The sequence below is a fragment of the Vidua macroura genome, chromosome W, assembly GCF_024509145.1.
Source record: "Vidua macroura isolate BioBank_ID:100142 chromosome W, ASM2450914v1, whole genome shotgun sequence".
Classification (NCBI taxonomy): domain Eukaryota; kingdom Metazoa; phylum Chordata; class Aves; order Passeriformes; family Viduidae; genus Vidua; species Vidua macroura.
Genome location: NC_071610.1, coordinates 2,180,275 through 2,200,960, shown reverse-complemented (window position 1 = coordinate 2,200,960; position 20,686 = coordinate 2,180,275).

Here is a 20,686-nt window from a genome sequence, read left to right as displayed (position 1 = left end):
TAAGTCAGAATACAACACCTTTCCCTGAGAAAAAAACCCTAGATATATCCTCCAAACTAACAACTGAACCCTCCCAAAGTGATAACAAAGAATTAGTGAGCCAGTCAAATAACCCTTCAGATGCTGGCCTGTGGGATGTGCCCATGGGGAGGACAGTGTGGGAATGCCATGGGAAACTAGTCATTTAGCATAAGTCATTTCCCCAGAGTCCTCTGCCCCGCAATGCAAATGAGCACATGCCCATTACCTGTCAGTTTATGGTTGTCATCTCCCCAAGTTCTGGAAAGTTCCCCATTCTCGTTGTTTCTAATGGTTCCCTCTGTAAACCACTCCTTCCCTTTTCCCTCACTGGCCCAGTTTATGTTACCCCATCCCTTGCACCCTCTTCCCATTGGATCATTTGTACCCTAGTTACTCCTTCCCTTCCCAGTTATATACTCTGGCCCCTCCTTCCCTGGGGCTCTCGGAGTCTGCCTCCCCTGAGTGTGGTTGTCTCCCTGCTCCTATTTTTGCCTCCCTACTCCTTCGATCAATCCTCAATAAACCCGCTCAGATTCCAGCAGCTCAAGAGTCCTTCTGTCTTCCTGGTGGAGATTTTAATTACGCTATCCAGGCACCCGCTGACCAGCTAACTGAGGGTTACCCTGCGGTACTTGGTCCGGGGTAGCCGATACTGGCCCTTACTGTAATACCAGATCAAAAAGTAGTGTAAGGCCAGAGGTAAATCCAGACAGGCTGCTTCCCCTGAGGGAAATTCCACTAGGTGGAGGGGTAGGAGGAATAGGTTTCATAAATGTACCCCTAACAGCTTCTGAAGTAAGAAAATTTTAAAAAGAGTTAGTTGGTTTAATAGAAGATCCAATTGGCACCACACAGCAAATAGATCAGTTCCTGGGTCCCAATATATATACCTGGGGAGAGCTGCATTCTATTATGAACATCCTCTTCTCCCCAGAGGAGATACACCATCTAACCCACTGGGTTGAAGCATTCCCCACGAGAAGGGAGACAGCCCAAACTGGGACAAAAGTTCTCTTAGAAAAAATTATTCTGAGATACGGGCTAGTAAATATTATTGATTCAGACCATGGCCCCCACTTTACATCCAGTGTTCTGCAACAAGTCATTGGGGCCCTGAGAATAAAGTGGGAGTTACACATCCTTTGGCACCCTCAGAGTTCTGGGAGGGTCGAGAGGGTAAATCAAACCTAAAGAATATTTTAACAAAATCGGTCTTAGAAACCCAATGGAATTGGGTCAAATGTTTACCACTAGCCCTATTACAAATAAGAACGAGGTCCAGAACAGATCTAGAGGTCTCTCCTTACGAAATGTTGTTTGGGCTGCCTTTCTTGCTTGCCCTGTACAGTATTGGGGAACATTGAGAAGGGGGGATGACCATGCAAAAATATATAGAAACAGTAACAACAACCCTAGAAGAACTAAGGAAAAAGGGCTACCTTCCCAAAACTTCCCCACTGGACTGTAAAATATATGGTATTAACCCGGGAGACTGGGTATTGATTGAATAATGGGAAATCCCTCCACTAACTGCTCGCTTTGAAGGCCCCTTCCAGGCGCTGCTTACAACAAACACCGCAGTAAGAACAAAGGAGCGGAGGTAGACTCATGCAAGTCGAGTGAAGGGTCCAGCACAACCTCCAGCTGAGGCAAGCGAATGGACTATAGCCAGCAGAGACAATAAAGACTTGAAACTGGTCCTGAGGAAAACACTGAAAGAAGCACAACCCTGAACACAACCCCCCCCCCCCCCCCCCGGAAGCATCTACATTGTTATCTGTATATCCTTAAAGTTTGTTAATGTTTGTTATAGTTATAGTATAAGTTTAAGTTTTGTTTATCTAAGAATTGACAATCAGAATAACATCTCAGTTTCTGGTACTGTTCCATAGAACACTCTCCTTGCAACCCTAATTGGGACCAAATTGAGGGAAAGGAGTCAGTACGATAAGGGTCATGGCAGAATGTCTCCAGAAGAAGGGAAAACCAGAGGTGGAAGGCAAGACTGGATCGGGAACTACCTCTGGGAAACACTCTCAGGGCACTGAGAAAACCCCTGTGGTTTGAGAGGTGAGGAGGCCAGCCCGTACCAGACTCCCACTGGTAGCAATGCTACTACTCATCCACTTTGGAGGAAGTGGAGGAAACACTTGTGAGAAGTGTTACTATCCCTTGTATAGAGGAGATACAGTAAGTGTATTAATCAGAGTACACACAAACATGAATCCCAAATGTATCGATCACTCCCAGTTAACAACCCGTAAAGAAGATAATAAAATATATTGGTTGGCTAAAAATATTGCAAACCCAAGCCAAAGGATGTCAGGAGAGTACCCTATGAAAGAAAGATGGGTATGTTCTGAACAAGAAAGTAAAACCAACTTAGAGGATACATTCAAGGAGAAAGAAGTGCAATGGAAAAGACAAAGAGAGAGAGAGGGACACACACACCAGGTGGATACCAGAAACCCTCCATTCATATTGGTCAATAGAAAAAACTGAAAGTAGATGTGTATACAGTGAAAAAGAAAAAATGTTTGAATGCTTAGGAGATTATATTAACCCATTCTGGGCAATAGAAACCCTATCCAAATACCGGAAACATATAACGAATCAAGATTCTAATTTCTGGGATGCACCTAAAAATTTATTTTGGATCTGTGGCAACACGGCATATGTGAAGTTACCAGGAGAGTGGACCGGGAGTTGCACAATTGGAGCTATAAAACCATCCTTTTTCTTACTGCCTAAGAATGCGAAATCAAACTTGGGAGTCCCAGTATATGGTGATCTGGCCAGAAAGAAAAGGAGTTTATTTGGCAGAATCCAAAATTGGAGCAATGAAATTTGGACCCCACAAAAGATTATCAGTACTTATGGGCTGGCTACCTGGGCCCAAGATGGATCCTGGGGGTACAGAACCCCAGTACATATGCTCAATCGAATCATCCATTTACAAGCAGTACTTGAAATAATGTCAAATCAAACAACTCTGACCATTGATCTCTTAAACCAGCAGCAAAAACAAACACGATCAGTAATTTACCAAATTAGATTGGCAGTAGACTACCTCTTCGCAGAGGAAGGAGGGATCTGCAGGAAATTTAATACTTCAGAATGCTGCCTAGAGATCAGTGACCACAGTCATGTAATTAAAAACATTACTCAAAATATTAGGAAACTAACCTATGTTGGAACGCAAAAATGGACCCCCTTGTTTGGAGACTCCAATTGGTGGGACAACTTGTTCACCTGGAATGATAAATGGTGGAAGAAATTGGTCTTCTTTGTAGTGTGTGCACTTGCAAGTGTAATATTTCTACCATGTGCAATTCCATGTCTAGTCCGGATAGTAACCAGCATTGTCCAAGGCAGCATCATGCTGCAAGGTAACGTAGAAGGGAAAAATGGCGAAAAAGTAATGCTAATAAAATAACAGAGTGATCAGAATGCCAGAAATATGCTTGAACAGTACGAGAAACTGAGAAAAGTAGAAATTTAACTTTAAAAGCTTGATGCAGGCTGGAAGCCTGATCAAATACTTAGAGGGGGGAATTGTTAAAAATAGGTTAGAAACTATTGTAAAATAGTTGATAGTTGTTAAGCATATACTGTTAGTTTGGTTATGGTAAAAGGGGTTTAAAGGCGTAGTTGTCAGAAATACGGTACTCTACGTACCATAATACACTTAAGTAGAGTGCACCACTCCCAAGCGAAACAAGCCAGCCTGGACAGAACTGTAATGGGCCAATCAAGTGCCTTAAACCTTCATGCAAATGAAGGATCCAAAAAGAAACCAATCCAAACGGACAAAAAACAGGATAAAAAGGGCGGCTTCTGACCCACTGAACCCATACCGCTCCACTTGGAACATCAGGGACATCGCTGCTCCTAAGACCCAGCGCCGGTGCTGCAGCATCCTCGACAGGAACACTCCTGCTCAGCCCGTGGGCCCCCTTGCTTTAGGCCTTTCTTTTTTATTACAATAAATGCTGAAATCACTTTTAGTACCAGGAGTGTGGTCCCGTTTTTAACACCTTCTTTTTTCTCCTTCCCCCCCTCTACTTTTCTCTCACCTCCCCTCCTCCTTCTTCTCCTACCCACCCCCATTTTTCTTTTTCATTTTATTTTGGATCCTGCTAAAATTAGCAGGGACTGCTCGTGGTGTTGCGTGTTGATTTCTTCTGGGATTTCGGATTTCCAAGATGCCATCCCCCCCGCCCCCCTTTCTCGCTCTATCTCGTTCTGTTTATCTCTCTTTATCTATCATTTATCTATCTGTCCATCTGTTTCTCTGTCCATCTCCTTCTCCTCGGTGCCTTCCTCCTCCCCCTGCCCTCCTCCCTCTGTGCTCTGCGTGCGCTTTGAGGCCGGGCGCTCCCCTCATCCCCATCTGACAGATGAACACCGGCATGGGTTTGCCTCAACACAAGCAAAAGCACCTTTGGGGGCTGTGGCGAGGGATTGGAACCGGGATCTAAAAGAGAAGAGAGAAGAGAGAAGAAGTCAGAGGAGGAGGAGGAGAAGGAGGAAAAAAGAAGAGGAAGTTGCTAAGAAGCCTCCGCTGCCGTTTTGGGGATATGGGATAGTAAATGTTATATGTAACAGGTATAATTCGCGCCATTTTTTTTGCATGATATATATAATATTAAATAGTTGTTAGAATATACCCTTTTGCATTATAAGCCCCCCCTTCTCAGGCAAAACCAGGTGTATGTTGAAACCCGATTCACAAGCAAAAGGATGTGGCTCGCCAGGAGATGGGCCTTATGTGAAGCCATATGGAGACACCCAGGCGCTGATCATTGCATGAATGACCTGAGATGGACATCAGGAACATCCCCCGGGCTGATACATGTGAATACCGTGTTCCCATAAATTTCATCAAGGGTTTCAAGGACTCCGGACTTCGAATTGTTCTACCTTGTAGCCAAGAAAGAAATCTCATCAACTTATGGGACTCTGAATAAAACAAAAGACTGAACGCTGAAATCCTGGCTTCAGGCAAAATTTTCCCTATAAAAATCGCTTGTACCAGGATGGTGGTGTGGGAGCATAGAGGGAAACCTCTGCTGAGGCTGACTTCTGTGTCTCGTACCCAGCGCCGATCCCGGGCTCGGCACTGTCGTTTTCCTTGTGGCTGGCTAAGTTAGATCTCTATTGCAAAATAATTTTTTATTTTTTTAATTCGGCTGGATCATTTTTCATTTATAACATTCAACAAGCAAAACACTCCCCAGTACAAAAAAACAACACCAGATGACAAAACTCTTTAACCGCTCTGAAGAGATGACAAATTCAGAAAGTCTCTCCTGGGAGTGGTCGCTCAGTTATCGGTCTCCGGCGCTGGGGATGGCTGCTGCAGGTCAAAAAATGCAGACTCTCAGTGTTTCTTGGTGTTTCCCAGGTCCCAGTCCGGAGCAGGTTCGGATGGTATTCAGGAAAGGGAAAGGGAAAAAAAAACAGTCCAGGGTAAAAATTGGACTGCCTAGCTAAATTAACTAATAAGCAAAAGTAAAAAGCAGGAGCGAGAGCAAAGCAAAGCAAGCAAGCCAGCAAGCAAGCAAGCAAGCAGACCTAACCTCTCCTAGACACAGACCATGGGGGGAGGTGAGCCAGCTGATAACAAGACAAAACAAACCTTCACTTTTCAGAGTCAGTCCTGAAGGTACAGAACATAATATCAAACATAAACAGAACACATGATTACATGATTGGGGATGCAAGCACCATAACATCACCCTAGGAAAGCTGCCTGTGCTGACCTGATGGGTGGTAACCTCCCCCCTTCCTTTAATTGCCTTCCATTCACGATAGAGTATCCTGTAAATCGTTTCCCTTCTATCACCCTTGAAGACCCATCAATAAACACATTTTCTCCCTCAGGCCAGGGAGTATCTCGCAAATCTTCCCTAGCAGGTGTCTGGAGATCGATCACCAGGAATACTGTCATGGGTTTCTGGGGCAGGCACATTCTTCTCTCTCTCTCAGGATTTTTTCATAGAGGAGAACAGAGAGAAGAAAGAGAATACAGTTTCTATTTCTGCTCCTTGTTTTTCCCATGTGGAATGTGTTTGGAGAATTGTTTACCTGTGGTGATTGCTTGATTGGATTCTGGTGAGGATTGTTTGAGCCTGATGGCCAATCAAATCCACCTGTGTCTGGACTCTCACGAGAGGGTCACGAGTTGTTTGTTAGTTAGATATGGTAGTTAGAAAAGTAAGTATGTAGTTTTAGTATCTCCTTTAAGTAGTATATTAATGTATTATAGTATAGTTATAATAAAGAAATCATTCAGCCTTCTGAACTGGAGTCAGACATCATCATTTCTTCCCACTGGGTTCACCTGCATTTACAATAGGTTTCTTCCTGGCCCCTCTCTCCAGGGCCCTTCAGACAGGAGGCTGGGTTGAACCCTTCCTCACCTTTCAATTCTAAATCCTCCTGTTCCATTAAACAAGATTCATACTGTAATAACCGAGCGCTGGTCATCCACTTAGAGGTTCTTTCACTTAACAAAGCTTTAATCTGATGTGAAACTTTAACAATCAGATACCCTCCCCTTGTCACCTTTTGGGCCTCAGCCACCACCAGAGCTGTGACCACACAGTTCTGCAGACAATGAGGCCAGCCTCTGGCCACCGGGTCTAACAATTCTGAAAAATAAGCAACAGGCCGCCTTGTTCCTCCATGCTCTTGCACCAAAATTCCTTTAGCATGACCCTGTTTAACATCCACATATAGTTCAAATACCTTTTCTGAGTCTGGAAGAGCTAAGACTGGGGCCTTAACCAATTTGTCTTTTAATTTTTTAAAGCTTTGCTCTCCTTCTGGTGTCCATACCACGACATTAGGACTATCTTGGGTTAAAAAGTCATATAAAGGTCTGGCCACAACAGAAAAATCCTCAATCTGTGTTCTGCAGTATCCTACCAACCCTAAAAACTGCCATGTGAGAGACAACAGCTCACTTTAAAAGATTTAATAAACCTTAACAAAAATACAACAAAAGGACTAAATAAGGAAAAAATTGCAGTGCTCGGAACTGCCTTTGTGGCTGCCTACCATGTGGTTGGATAATCTTAAAGATGGATGCTCAGTCTTTTATACTCCTGGGGGTTGCATCAGCCAACCCTGGCCCCTCCCAAAGTCTGTCAGTCAACTCTTCTTTGCCATTTATTGGTGGAGATTGCTTTCTTGTGACTTGATTGAAGGGTCAGGTGTTGTCATGTTGCACCCCCTTAACAACAAGCTTTTCCATTCCCAACTGCCCCATGTAAGGGGCACATGTGCATGCCTTCTTTCTACCTGTCCTAGACAACCCAGGCTGTCTGATGGCAACAATACAGAGGAGGGGGGGGAAAAGGGAACTATGGGGAGAACAGAGGACATCTAAAGTACAATAACATAACTATACATTAATAAAGCTTCTCTTAATATTCACACAATATTCATCCCTTAATTGTGAGAGACAATCATCTCATTATCCATCTATAACATGCCATAACTCCTTTTTTGTCTGGGGTAATGGTACTTGTAAAATCCCTTGTATTCTGTCTGGATCAATACACCATAACCCTCCAGTCAGAATGTGTCCTGTGAAAAACGCCAATCACTTGTTTTAAAATTTTAAAAGTTTAATAGTAATAAAATAGTTATAAAAATAGTAATAAAAATTAGAGCAATAAGAATTTGGGCAGAGTTAGGACAATAAAGGCCAATAAAAAAAAAAGAATTATGGACGTCTGGATGTTTTCCTCAAGAAAGCATGGCTTGCTAACAAAGGATTAACTCTTAAAAGCAATAGCCTGTTGCATATTCATATATCTCATACATGATGCAAATATTCCTTTCAAACTAGAATTTTTTCTGTTTATTGTCAGCTTCTCCCCTTGTCTTATAAATCAATCCTTTTGGCTCCGGGGTGTCTGGAAGAAGTCTGTATGGTCCGATAAAGAGGCAATAAATCTTGTCTTGAGATTTTTGGGTGTCATGTTGCTGTTATCTCTATGTGAAGAATTTCTTGGTTATCTTATCCATTCTTTGTGCTGGTCACAAAAAGGTATCTTACATCACATAGCTTCTATTTTAATATTATGCTATAGCCTAAAACTATATTTTACACACTACTTAAAAAGGATTAATACAGTACTACAAAATAACTTTCCAACATAACACATATAGTATTCAATTTAATATTTGCGAAGAGCCAATAATTTAATATGTATTTTTCACATGTCCCAAATATTTGACCTTTTTTTTTACCAACTGTGCCTTCTTTTTGGACAGTCTAAGTCCTTTTTTAGCAAGAAAATTAAGCGGCTTTACAGTAGCCTCCTCAAACACCTTTTCTTGTTCCCTTGATAAAAGCAAATTATCCACATATTGCAACAACCTAATTCCTGAGGCTGGACTAAACTCTCTTCATATTTTCTGCAAAGCTTGCCCAAACAAAACTGGTGACTCTCTACCCCTGTGAGAGGACTGTCCATGTCAATTTTTGTTTTACCATTTTCCCTCCTTTCTCCAGTTCCCACTCAAAGGCAAAGTACCATTTACTATCTTCTGTAATCGGATACCCCTAGAAAGCATCCTTCAAATCTAGTACTGAATAATAATGATGTGAAGAAGGGATCTGATTCAGGATTGTATATGGATCCATAACTGTGGGATGCCTTGGTTTGACAATTTCATTTATTATTCTTAAGTCCAGCACCATTCTGTAGGTTCCATGTGGTTTCTTAACTGGCAGGATAGGGGTATTATAGGGAGACATACACAGCTCCAAGACACCTGCCTTTAGCAGGGACTCAATGACAGGCTGTAACCCCTTCTTTCCCTCCCTTCAAAGAGGTTATTGCTTTTTAGACACCACTTGTCCTGGTTGTTTCAAAGTAATTTGGAGAGGCTCTATGTCTACTTTTCCATATTTCCCTGGGGCTGCCTACACTTCCGGATTTATTTCAGCATAAGCCTTCTCAGACATTTTACACAAAGATATCACCATGTTGGACTCTGTGCCATTTTTTACAATACTAATTTGCATTTTCACTTTAGTTATCAAATCCCTTGCCAGTAAATTACAATCACAATTAGGAACAAACAGGAATTCATGCATTTCAAACCTGTCTCCCACATCTATTAATAGGGGTTGAGCAAAATGAACTCGTTCATCCTTCCCACTCACTCCTTGAATAACCAATGATCTTTTTGACAATTTCCCTCCCTTAAGTATAAAATTCAAGGTGCATCGAGAGGCCCCTGTGTCTACCAGAAAACACACCTCCTCTCGATCCAGACCCACCTTAAAAGTTATCAAGGGCTCCAGAGTGGTGGGTCCTTGATATAATGGGAGCCCCTAACACCCCTAACAATCCATTTCCATTATCCTCTGGACTTACTCCTCCTGAGGGTCCAGCTGTCTCTGCAGACACTCCCTTTTCCAATGCCCTTCTGCCTGACAGACAGCACACTGGTTTCTCCCCAACTGCTGTTTGGGTTGGTTTTCCCTGGCCGAGGAGGGAATGCCTCTGCCACTTCCTTGTGGCCGACCCTGTCCCCTCTGTCCCGGGGGACCCCTTGGACCCTGCGGTTCATTTCTCCGGGGATGCAAAAATTCTGCCATCATCTTTGCCTTAGCTTTAACCTTTTCCTCATCTCTTCTTGCATATATAGGCTGTGTTTTTCTAACCAATTCCTCCAGAGGCTTATTTTGCCACTCTTCATCTTCCTGTACTCCTTCCCTTATATCAGACCAAGCCTTAGTAACAAATTGTACCTCAGCAATGTGTCAAAGGCTGGGCCCTCAGAATCCATGCCCCCATGTTTTTACAAGGCATCCCTAATCCTTTCTGTGAAAAATGCATATTTTATGATTGGCTTTTCGTAAATGTTACAATGAGCATTATATGTGTAATGTTGGAAAGTTATGCTGTATTAATTCTATCAAGTAGTGTGTTAAATGTATTTTTAGGTTATAACACAATGTTAAAATAGAAACTATACTATGTAAGATACTTTTTAACCAGCTCAAGAAAGAGATGAGATAATCAAGAAATTCTTCGCACAGAGATGGCAGTGACAGGGCCCATAAAGAGTTACGGCCTCCTTATCGGAAAAGACAAACATTCTTCTACCTTCTCTCCGTCTTTATGGAACCACCAGGATTAAGGAGAAGAAGTTGACAAAAACCAGAAAAGCTCTTAATTTGCAAGGAATTTATGCATCATGTATGGCATGTATGAATATGTAACAGGCTATTGCTTTTAAGGTTATTCCTTTGTTCACAAGGCATGCTTATAGGGCTTAAGGGCCTGAGAGCATCCGGACGTCCGTAATTCTTTGCTTTTTATTCTCTTGTAATTGTCCTAACTCTAAATTTTTATTACTCTAATTGTATTACTATTTTTATAACCATTTTATTATTATTAAACTTTAAAATTTTTAAAAACCAAGTGATTGGCGTTTTTCACAATTATGGTAGCAGAGGATGGTTTCTAACACCTCTCTGCCGGTGCCTTAGGAGAGTCAGAGTGAGGGAGACGCATCCTGCCCTGTTAGGCAGCCTCACTGTGCTCCCCTGGTGTTACCGACAGACGCAGGTTAAGATCTGATGGACAAAAGGAGGCAATAAAACAAAGAAAAGGGAAGGAATTCCCTAAAACCGCAGTAATTAGCCCCTAAGACTAAAATGTACACGAAGAACAAAGACCCAAGGACAAAGGATAGGTAAGTATTTGTTGGGACGGGGCAGATAAGGGGGGATGAATGTGTGTGAATGAGAGGCGGGCTGGTTACCCCAGACCTGCTAAGGGAGAGCGGTAGTCTCCCATGCTGTGTTTCCGTCTTTTTCGCGAGAAAAGCGGCCAGTAAAGAGACAAAGCAAGTGATAAAAAGAGTGAGAGAATCCCCCTCTGGGGAAAACAGGACTGGGTCTCAGGGAAAGAGTGAGACCCCTTGGTGGAGGGGGAAAATAAAAAGTAATTAATGGGAAAAAAAAAAAAAGGGCAATAAGAGTGTTTTCCTGGCATAATCTATTGGGGAAAAATAAAAGGTAAAATGTGTAAGAGGGGCCCCTAAAAATTCTGCTGGATTGAGGGATAAGAATGCCCAAGAACATCCATGATTAAACCTGCTGGGTTGACGGATTAATATTCCAAGAGTATCCAGGGTTAATTCAAACCTGCTGGGTTGAGGGAATAACATTCCAAGATCACCCAGAATTAAGTTTGCTGCGTTGAGATATTAATATTCGAGAGCACCCAGAATTAAATTTGCTGGGTTGAGATACTAATATTTGAGAGCACCCAGAATTAATTTTGCTGGGTTGAGATATTAATATTCGAGAGCACCCAGGATTGAGTAAAAATTTTGCCAGTTTGAGGATAAATCTGAGAGGATCTGGGGTTGAGAACAACACAGCTAGATTGAGGGGTATCCAAGAACACTGGGACTGGTCAGGGACACCTAAAAGTGTAATAGGTGTGTTGAAAAATAAAAGGTACCTTGTTGTTGTGGTTGTTTTGTTGTGTGTGAGAGTAAGTGAAAAATAAAGTTAAGTGAATGTGGACGAATGAAAGTATATGTATGCGTCCTGCCCTGTTGGGCAGCCTCACTGTGCTCCCCTGGTGTGACCGACAGACGCAGGTTACGATCTGATGGACAAAAGGACTACAGCTGACCATTGGAGAGTAACGAGCCAACCCAGAAACCGGAAGGTCACCTTGAAGAAAAACTGTCGGACTCAGTGTGGGTAATCCAGATAGACCAAGAAGGGGAACAGAAAGGATACACTTACCCCTTGGCTGATGATTATAGAGTAGTGTGTAAAGAAATACATTGTGATTGTTATCCTTTTGTGTGCTTTGTAAAACTTGCCAAGAACGGTGGTGGGTTCGTTGCCACAAAGGAAAGCCACCTACTGGGATTTGCTCCAGCTGCTACAAGCTAGAGCGAGGATTAACAAGAATCATATTAGAGTTAGGGGAATTGGAGAATAAGTGGGTAAGGTTCAAATCAGAAGAGTGGTGGGAGGTTTACAGAAAAGGGGTTAACCCTGAGAATTTTTGTTTCCACCTGAATGAACCTGCCCCCTTGTTGCCCATGTTGTAAACCAGTGTTGTTGGAAAGAACTGAAAGAAATCCCGTGTGACTCATCCCCGGTCAAAGATAAGAACTGGGAGCAGTATAAGGTTAGAAGGGGAAAAGGGAATGGATGCACTGGAGAGTACTGCTGCTGCCGAGAAGATGGTAATCCCCGTGGCTCGAAGCACCCGAGTCGGCTGGTGAGGCAGAGGGGAAAGAACCAGGCTCTTCCCAATCCCAAGTGGAATAATGCAGAAATACTCCAAATATTACCAACTGGCTATTAATAATCTCCCCAAAGGTACCGACTCAACCACCCCGGGTAAACAAAAAGGGCAACAAGCTAAAAGGGAAATGGTAGGGAATTATGAGTTAAGTGCAAAAACAGGACTCCATCCTCCTTGGCAAGTTATCATTATTGTAATTCTAGTTATGTTATTGCCAGGAGGATATTCTCAATTTTCACATCAACCCTTTAAATGGATACTAACCCGAGTAGATGGGAAGGAAATTCAAACTCGGATATTGTCTGGATCTCCTAGTTTTACATTGTCATTATGCACATTGGCCCCCATTGAACCATGTTTCTATATGTGTCCAGCATCAAATCCAAGAAAGGGATATTGCAATTACCCCGGGGAATACTTCTGTGGGTATTGGGGCTGTGAAACAATAGCATCGGATTAGTCAGTAGAAGGAGATCAATGGCTTACTGTTTCTTGGTGACCCTACGGCTGTAAAGCTCCGCAGAAGGACTGGTCGGGCGGCATAGTCAATCAGAGGAATTGTCAATTTGTGTATCTGAATGTAACTAAACCATCAGATCCAGGATGGACAGTAGGACGAACATGGGGTTTTCAGTACGTGGAACCCGGTAAGGACAGAGGTAACATGTTTACCATAAAGAAGGAGCCTATCCCACCAGATACCCGACCAGCTGGCCCTAACCCAGTAATAGCCAAAGATGGAGAGCCAGGTCATATTGAAATAATCAGTAATCAGAGTAACTCAGGAATAGAAAATTCAACTATTGAGAACCAGACAATAATACCCCCTAGCGAGGATTCTCGATTTAACACCCTTTGGAAGCTGGTAGAGGGAGCGTACCTAACCCCCGGCTTACAGAGCATTGTTGGCTTTGCTTTGATGTTAAACCCCCATTTTATCAAGCTGTTGGAATATCAGAAAAGGCAAGACATGCAAATGGCAGTAACCCCCCTTCATGTAATTAGAAAGATTCATGGGAGCAAGGAATCACATTAGCCTCAGTAACAGGGAAGGGGAGATGCATTCACCAAGTGCCCCAGCACATAGAGTTCCTGTGCGAAACAATGACTACAGCAAAACGAGAGGATAAGCCAACCAAGTGGTTACTCCCTGCTAAAAACACAAAGTGGATCTGTGCAAAAGGAGGACTCACACCCTGCATCTCCCTAGAAATTTTCGATGAGACCTCAGATTACTGCATACAAGTAGTCATAATCCCAAAAATTATATATCACCCTCAAGACTATGTATATAACCTACAAACTACCCCAGCACACCATCTACAAAAATGAGAACCTTTTACTGCACTTACAGTGGCTGCTTTAATGTTCATGGGGAGAGCGGGTGTAAGCACGGGAGTGGCCTCCTTAGAAAAACAAACGAAAGAATTTCACTCTCTAAGGGTAGCAGTGGGCGAGGACTTAGAGCAAATAGAGCAATCAATATCAGCCTTAGAGAAATCAGTGAGATCCCTATCTGAAGTGTGTAGCAGAATTTCTGAGAGAAAGGGGGCATGATTTATATTTAGAAGGTTGAGCTACCCCAGCCTAGGCCTCAGCTACAGGCCTTGGTGAGGCCTTGAAGCCTCTGACGCAGTTCGAAATTCAGTCTGTGGCGCAGTTAGAAATTATGTTAAGGTAATCACAGTATAATTGAGCTTTCTGGGTGTGAAGTAGTATAGGTCTGCAGTGTGAAACTCTAGCCACCTTAAGACAAAGACAAACAATGTTTGCTTGCCAATGAGATTGTACTGACAATTGTAAACTATGTTGAAGTGTATATAAACTGCCATCTTACAAACAATAAAGGGAGAACGTACGTTTCACCACATTGGTGCGGATCTGCATTTGTCCTGTCCAGCCTCCCAGAATTTATGAGTCCCTGATTCAGAAGTGGTTTTGCAAAATAGGAGAGGATTGGACCTCCTGTTCCTACAGCAAAGAGGGCTGTGTGAAGCACTCAGAGAGGAGTGTTGTATCTATGCAGATCACACAGGGGTAGTCAGGGATACAATGACAAAACTAAGGGAAGGATTAGAGAAATGAAAAAGAGAAAGAGAAGCCCAACAAAGTTGGTATGAAACCTGGTTCAACAGCTCCCCGTGGCTGACTACCCTATTGTCCACAATTGCAGGGCCCCTAATTTTGCTGATTTTAGGACTAACTTTTGGCCCGTGTATTTTTAATAGGTTCATAGACATAGTAAAGGGGAGATTGGAAGCCGCTCACCTCATGTTGATAAGAGCCAAATATGAACCCATACCGTAGGATCCTGAGACTAATGAAACCTTAGCCCTTAGCTTACAAGAACTAAAAAGTTTTGATGAACAAAATAAAGAAAAAGAAAAGGGGGGATTGTGATAAGTTAGAAAGGACTCTTTGTTCATCAAAACAGAAAACCAAAGGAGAAGCCTTGTGTAGATAACAGAAAATCAAAGTAGAAGCCTGGTGTAGATAACAGAAAACTGCAAGACAGAAACTAGCTAGTATGTTGATAACTTAAGCTGATTGTGTAACTAGAACTTAGGTGCATATAACATATAACCTTATATGGAAAAGATCATTACAGGGCCGTGGACTTTCACCGAGGAAGAAGAGAGAAGCCTTCCTCAAATGACCACCAGAGAGTAGAAGAAGACCCCCTAGCAACAGAGGGCGCAAGTGCAGAGTACACCCAGAGATACCGCAGACAGGGAAGAAAAAGAGTATAAAAGGACTGTGGGAAGGGGGAAATGGTGTGAGACGTTTGCGGAGCGCTGACTCCCCGGCTGCACCCAGCACTGTTTGCTTGCCATTGCTTGCTGTAATCAATAAATTTCTGATTTACTCGTGAAAGGCTGAACAAATTATTCGCCTCAATTTATAACATATCACATTGTAGAAAATAGATGACAATAGGGAGGTCATCCTGGAAAAAAAAAAAACAAACCAAAGGATAACAGAAAAACAAAATTATAACCCAGGTATCAGCCCAAAAATGGGAAAACAATGTTAAAAACTAACAAGTGGGGGAATGTATTGAGAATGGGATGGTGGAAGAAATTAGGATTCTTCCTTTTAAGTGTTACAACTGTTTTGATGTTTCTTCCTTGTTTAATCCCATGCTTTATTTAATTACCAACAGAGTCCAAATAATGCAGGTGGATATGAAATATTGCTCAAGCCAAATGATTTATAAAGAATAAGAGGAGGGATTGTGAAAAATGCATATTTTATGATTGGCTTTTCGCAAATGTTACAATGAATATTATATGTGTAATGTTGGAAAGTTATGCTGTATTAATTCTATCAAGTAGTGTGTTAAATGTATTTTTAGGTTATAACACAATGTTAAAATAGAAACTATACTGTGTAAGATACTTTTTAACTACCTCAAGAAAGAGATGAGATAATCAAGAAATTCTTTGCACAGAGATGGCACTGACGGGGCCCATAAAGAGTTAGCGCCTCCTTATCGGAAAAGACAAACATTCTTCCACCTTCTCTCCATCTTTATGGAACCACCAAAGTAATGAACTGTTTCCAGGTGTTCCCCAGAGACGCGGCCAGGGCCTTCTTAGTTCCCATGGCAACACAAAAAAATTACTAACTCTAGCTAAGTACTGATATTGAAATGTTAATTAGCTAATTGCTCTGTTTGTTTTCCCTAAACTACCTGGAGATAACTGGCCTCCCACCCCTCCACGCTGCCATTCTGGGACTAACATGCAAATAAAAAAAACCCTTAGGATCATGGGAGTATTTTTAGGAGATAAAAAGGACCATAAATCAAAAACTGAACACAGTAGAGGAGTCTAGACAAATGCCCTAGCTGAGGAAGAGGGAAACACATACCCTGATTGACTTTTACCCGTCGCCATCACCTAAGAAAGAATAGACTATGTTAGGCTCTGAGAAGCAGGGAGACAGAGAGACAGAGAGAGCCCTGGTGCTGCCACCAGGGAAGGAGCGGCGACAGCTGTTGTTCTGGACTTGAGCAACAGACTCTGACCGCCACGCCTCCTCACCCGCGGGCCACCGGTGTGCCACAAGGAAAGAAGAAGGGACAGCTGCTGCTCTGGACTTCAGTGACAGACTCGGCACACCTCCTTCCTTTCAGCCACCTGGGAAAGCTACAACCGGGGGGGCGAGCTCTGTGTCGAGCCCCCTGCCCAGCTGATCTTCTTAATAAAGAGCTGAATGTTAATAAAGGCATTTCACACCTATGTCGGACCGAGGTCTGGTTCTGATGCGCAAGAGAGTGAGAGGTAAACACCTGAGCCAATTCATCTTTGTTTCTTCAATTAATTTAGTTAACACATTTTTAAGAGTTCTATTCATACTTTCCTCTCTTCTAGAGCTTTGAGGATGCCATGGGGTGTGCAACCTCCACCTTATCCACAGGGCTTTTGTTACTTGATGTAAAGTTTGAGTGACAAAAGGTGGACCTTGGTCCAAGTCAATGTTATTGACTAGCCCATATCGTGGTATGATGTTTTCTAAGATTATTCTTGCAACTTCCTGCACAGTTTCCTTTTTGGTTGGGAAAGCCTCCACCCAGTGAGTGAGGTGATCCACGATCACTAGTAAATGTCTGTACTTTAATTTTCCCTTGCAGAATCAACTTTGGGGATTCTTTTATCAGGATAGCTGCTGCTGCTGCGATTACTTGCAGGCAAGTTGGCCATCCTCTGGCTACTGGGTCTAGTAGTTTTGAGAGGTAGGCTATTGGCTTTTTTTTTTTTTTTTTTTTTCCCACTTAAATACATTCTTAGGGCTTCTTTGAGCAACTCATTGATGTTCTTTTCTTGACAGCCCTCTACCTTTTCTGGTTTTTGTCTAATATCGGGTCAGGATTTGGTGACAAACTAGACCTTTAAGAGGACTTGACCCTCTGGGCTATCTGGGTCTATATTTGAATATAACTGGAAATTTCGTTTTAGTTGGTTAAGCCAAATTGCCGGGGTCTCATCCTTCTCCTGAGTACCATCAAAGGCCAATTTCGTGTTGCTTCCCCTAGGGATACTCTTTGATCCCTCTTATCATGAGGGACCTATAGTCTCTCATGTTTTGCCTACCTTCTTGATGGCTGGGACTCCAGTTGGGGTCCACCAAGGGCATCCCCTGGGGGCCCCAATCCACCCTCTCTTTCCCATATCTTCACCCCTGCCGCTCAGATCATCTGGACCTTTCTCAGAAAGAACAGAATGCTTAGAATAGCTCAGGTCTCCCCAGGTACAAATACTCAGCCCTAGAAATTGGTCCAACTGGCTAGATATTCCAACGGGGTCTTCCACTAAAGTTCTTAGCTCTTTCCCAAATCCCTGGACTTCGGAAGCTGCCAAAGGTGCATCCACAAACCTAACTCCCCCAGCTGCTCTACCCATAGGAACCCCTCTAAGGCGAAAGAGCCCCTCCACCCTCGGTGCTTTGGATCGGGTGCTACAATACGGCCCTTTTTCTAAGACACCAGGCAGGGAAATAGTAGTGGAGAGAGACACTGGAGGCCAGGGGGCATGCCAGGTGGTGAACCAACCCTGGGCAAGGGTGGCCTCAGCTCCCAAGTGGGAGGAGGCAAGGAAACTCCAGCTGGAGAAGAGGAAGAGGGAGTTGGGGACATGGCTGAGGAAACTAAGGGAAGGGACGATGGAACAGAGGTGGGGAAACGGGGGAAAGAAATCAGGGACTCAATAGGAGGGGCTGAAGGACCAACTGGGGAAACTGTTGGGGAAGTAACAGGAGCAGAAGGGGACAGGCAATCGAGGGGGTCCCATTCCTTTATTTTTCTAGTCTCCCCCTCTCTATTCCCTTTGTCTTCCTCTCTATTTCTTTGTAACTTGCATATTCTCACTCTCATTATTTATAGAATTCTCCAGCCAGCAAGCTGCATAAGATAGTTGTTCTATATCAAGGTCCTCTCAGGTTTTTTTTAAGGTGTTGGTTTAACTGATTACACATCGACTGATCTTGGGTTCCATACCACAGCCACTCTCCCTGTAAATCTAACTTCAGCCATACTTCTATACTGCAACGTATCATCTTACTCTTGTCTAGACCCTTCATGGTCTCCCGAGAATTCCATTAGTCTAACAGTTGCGCCAAGGAGCTGTTAGGGGGAATTCTCTTTGCTTTGGAAGGATTTGCTCCTTTACTATAACCTCTTCCCATTTTCAGGCCTCAAAACCAAAAACATATATAACTTAAATGGTGCTTCTACCTAAAATGGAATATACTGACAGGCAGCTAAAGCTCTTCTGGCCCCTCCCAACTTTGTATTTTGAATCACGTGATTAAACTTAATCTCTTTTAACTAAATTCCCACTCTTGGTCCTACCCTCTTGGTACTTTACATTGTCTCTTGGCCAGTACAATCACTTGTCACACTCTCAGCTATAGTTTTCAGTATTTTTTCTCTTTGGCCTAAGTTTTGAACTTCTTGATGGACTTTCTAGGCTTGTACCCCTGCTAGGTCCTGCCCAAACTCTTACTGGGCCTTTTGCCTAACCTTATTACTAAGCTTAGGAAGCTCGGTCTCCCTGCCGAGGTAAGGTCGAACGTCCTGCCGAGCCTTACACTCGAACTCCGGCCAAGCCCCCTTGCCTGACCCTACTAGGCTTGGGAAGCTTGGTCTCCCTGCCGAGGTAAGGTCGAATGTCCCGCCGAGCCTTACACTCGAACTCCGGCCAAGCCCCCTTGCCTGACTCTCCTACTAGGCTTGGGAAGCTTGGTCATCCTGCCGAGGTAAGGTCGAACATCCTGCCGAGCCTTACACTCTAACTCCGGCCAAGTCCCCTTGCCTGACGCTACTAGGCTTGGGAAGCTTGGTCTCCCTGCCGAGGTAATGTCGAACGTCCTGCCGAGCCTTACACTCGAACTCCGGCCAAGCCCCCTTGCCTGACTCTCATACTAGGCTTGGGAAGCTTGGTCTCACTGCCGGGGTAAGGTCGAAGGTCCTGCTGAGCCTTACACTCTAACTCCGGCCAAGTCCCCTTGCCTGACCCTACTAGGCTTGGGAAGCTTGGTCTCCCTGCCGAGGGAAGGTCGAACGTCCTGCCGAGCCTTACACTCGATCTCCGGCCAAGCCCCCTTGCCTCACCCTACTAGGCTTGGGAAGCTTGGTCTCCCTGCCGAGGTAAGGTCGAATGTCCTGCCGAGCCTTACACTCGAACTCCGGCCAAGCCCCCTTTGCCTGACTCTCCTATTAGGCTTGGGAAGCTTGGTCTCCCTGCCGAGGTAAGGTCGAACGTCCTGCCGAGCCTTACACTCGAACTCTGGCCAAGCCCCCTTGCCTGACTCTCCGATTAGGCTTGGGAAGCTTGGTCTCCCTGCCGAGGTAAGGTCGAACGTCCTGCCGAGCCTTTCACTCGAACTCCGGCCAAGCCCCCTTGCCTGACCCTACTAGGCTTGGGAAGCGTGGTCTCCCTGCCGAGGTAAGGTCGAACGTCCTGCTGAGCCTTACACTCGAACTCCGGTCAAGCCCCCTTGCCTGACTCTCATACTAGGCTTGGGAATCTTGGTCTCCCTGCCGGGGTAAGGTCAAACGTCCTGCCGAGCCTTACACTCCAACTCCGGCCAAGCCCCCTTGCCTGACTCTCTTATTAGGCTTGGGAAGCTTGGTCTCCCTGCCGAGGTAAGGTCGAGTGTCGTGCCGAGCCTTACACTCGATCTCCGGCCAAGCCCCCTTGCCTGACCCTACTAGGCTTGGGAAGCTTGGTCTCCCTGCCGAGGTAAGGTCGAAGGTCCTGCCGAGCCTTACACTCGAACTCCGGACAAGCCCCCTTGCCTGATTCTCCGACTTGGCTTGGGGAGCTTGGTCGCCCTGCCGGGGTAAGGTCAAACGTCCTGCCGCGCTTTACACACAAACTCCGGCCAAGCCCCCTTGCCTGACTGTCCTACTAGGCTTGGGAAGCTTGGTCTCCCTGCCGAGGTAAGGTCCAAGGTCCTGCCGAGCCTTACACTCGAACTCCGGCCAAGCCCCCTTTTGCCAGACTCTCCTATTAGGCTTGGGAAGCGTGGTCTCCCTGCCGAGGTAAGGTCGAATGTCCTGCCGAGCCTTACGCTCGAACTCCGGCCAAGCCCCCTTGCCTGACTCTCCGACTAGGCTTAGGAAGCTTGGTCTCCCTGCCGGGGTAAGATTGAACGTCCTGTCGAGCCTTACACGCGAACTCCGGCCAAGCCCCCTTGCCTGACCCTACTAGGCTTGGGAAGTTTGGTCTCCCTGCCGAGGCAAGGTCGAACGTCCTGCCGAGCCTTACACTCGAACTCTGGCCAAGCCCCCTTGCCTGGCTCTCCTACTAGGCTTGGGAAGCTTGGTCTCCCTGCCGAGGCAAGGTCGA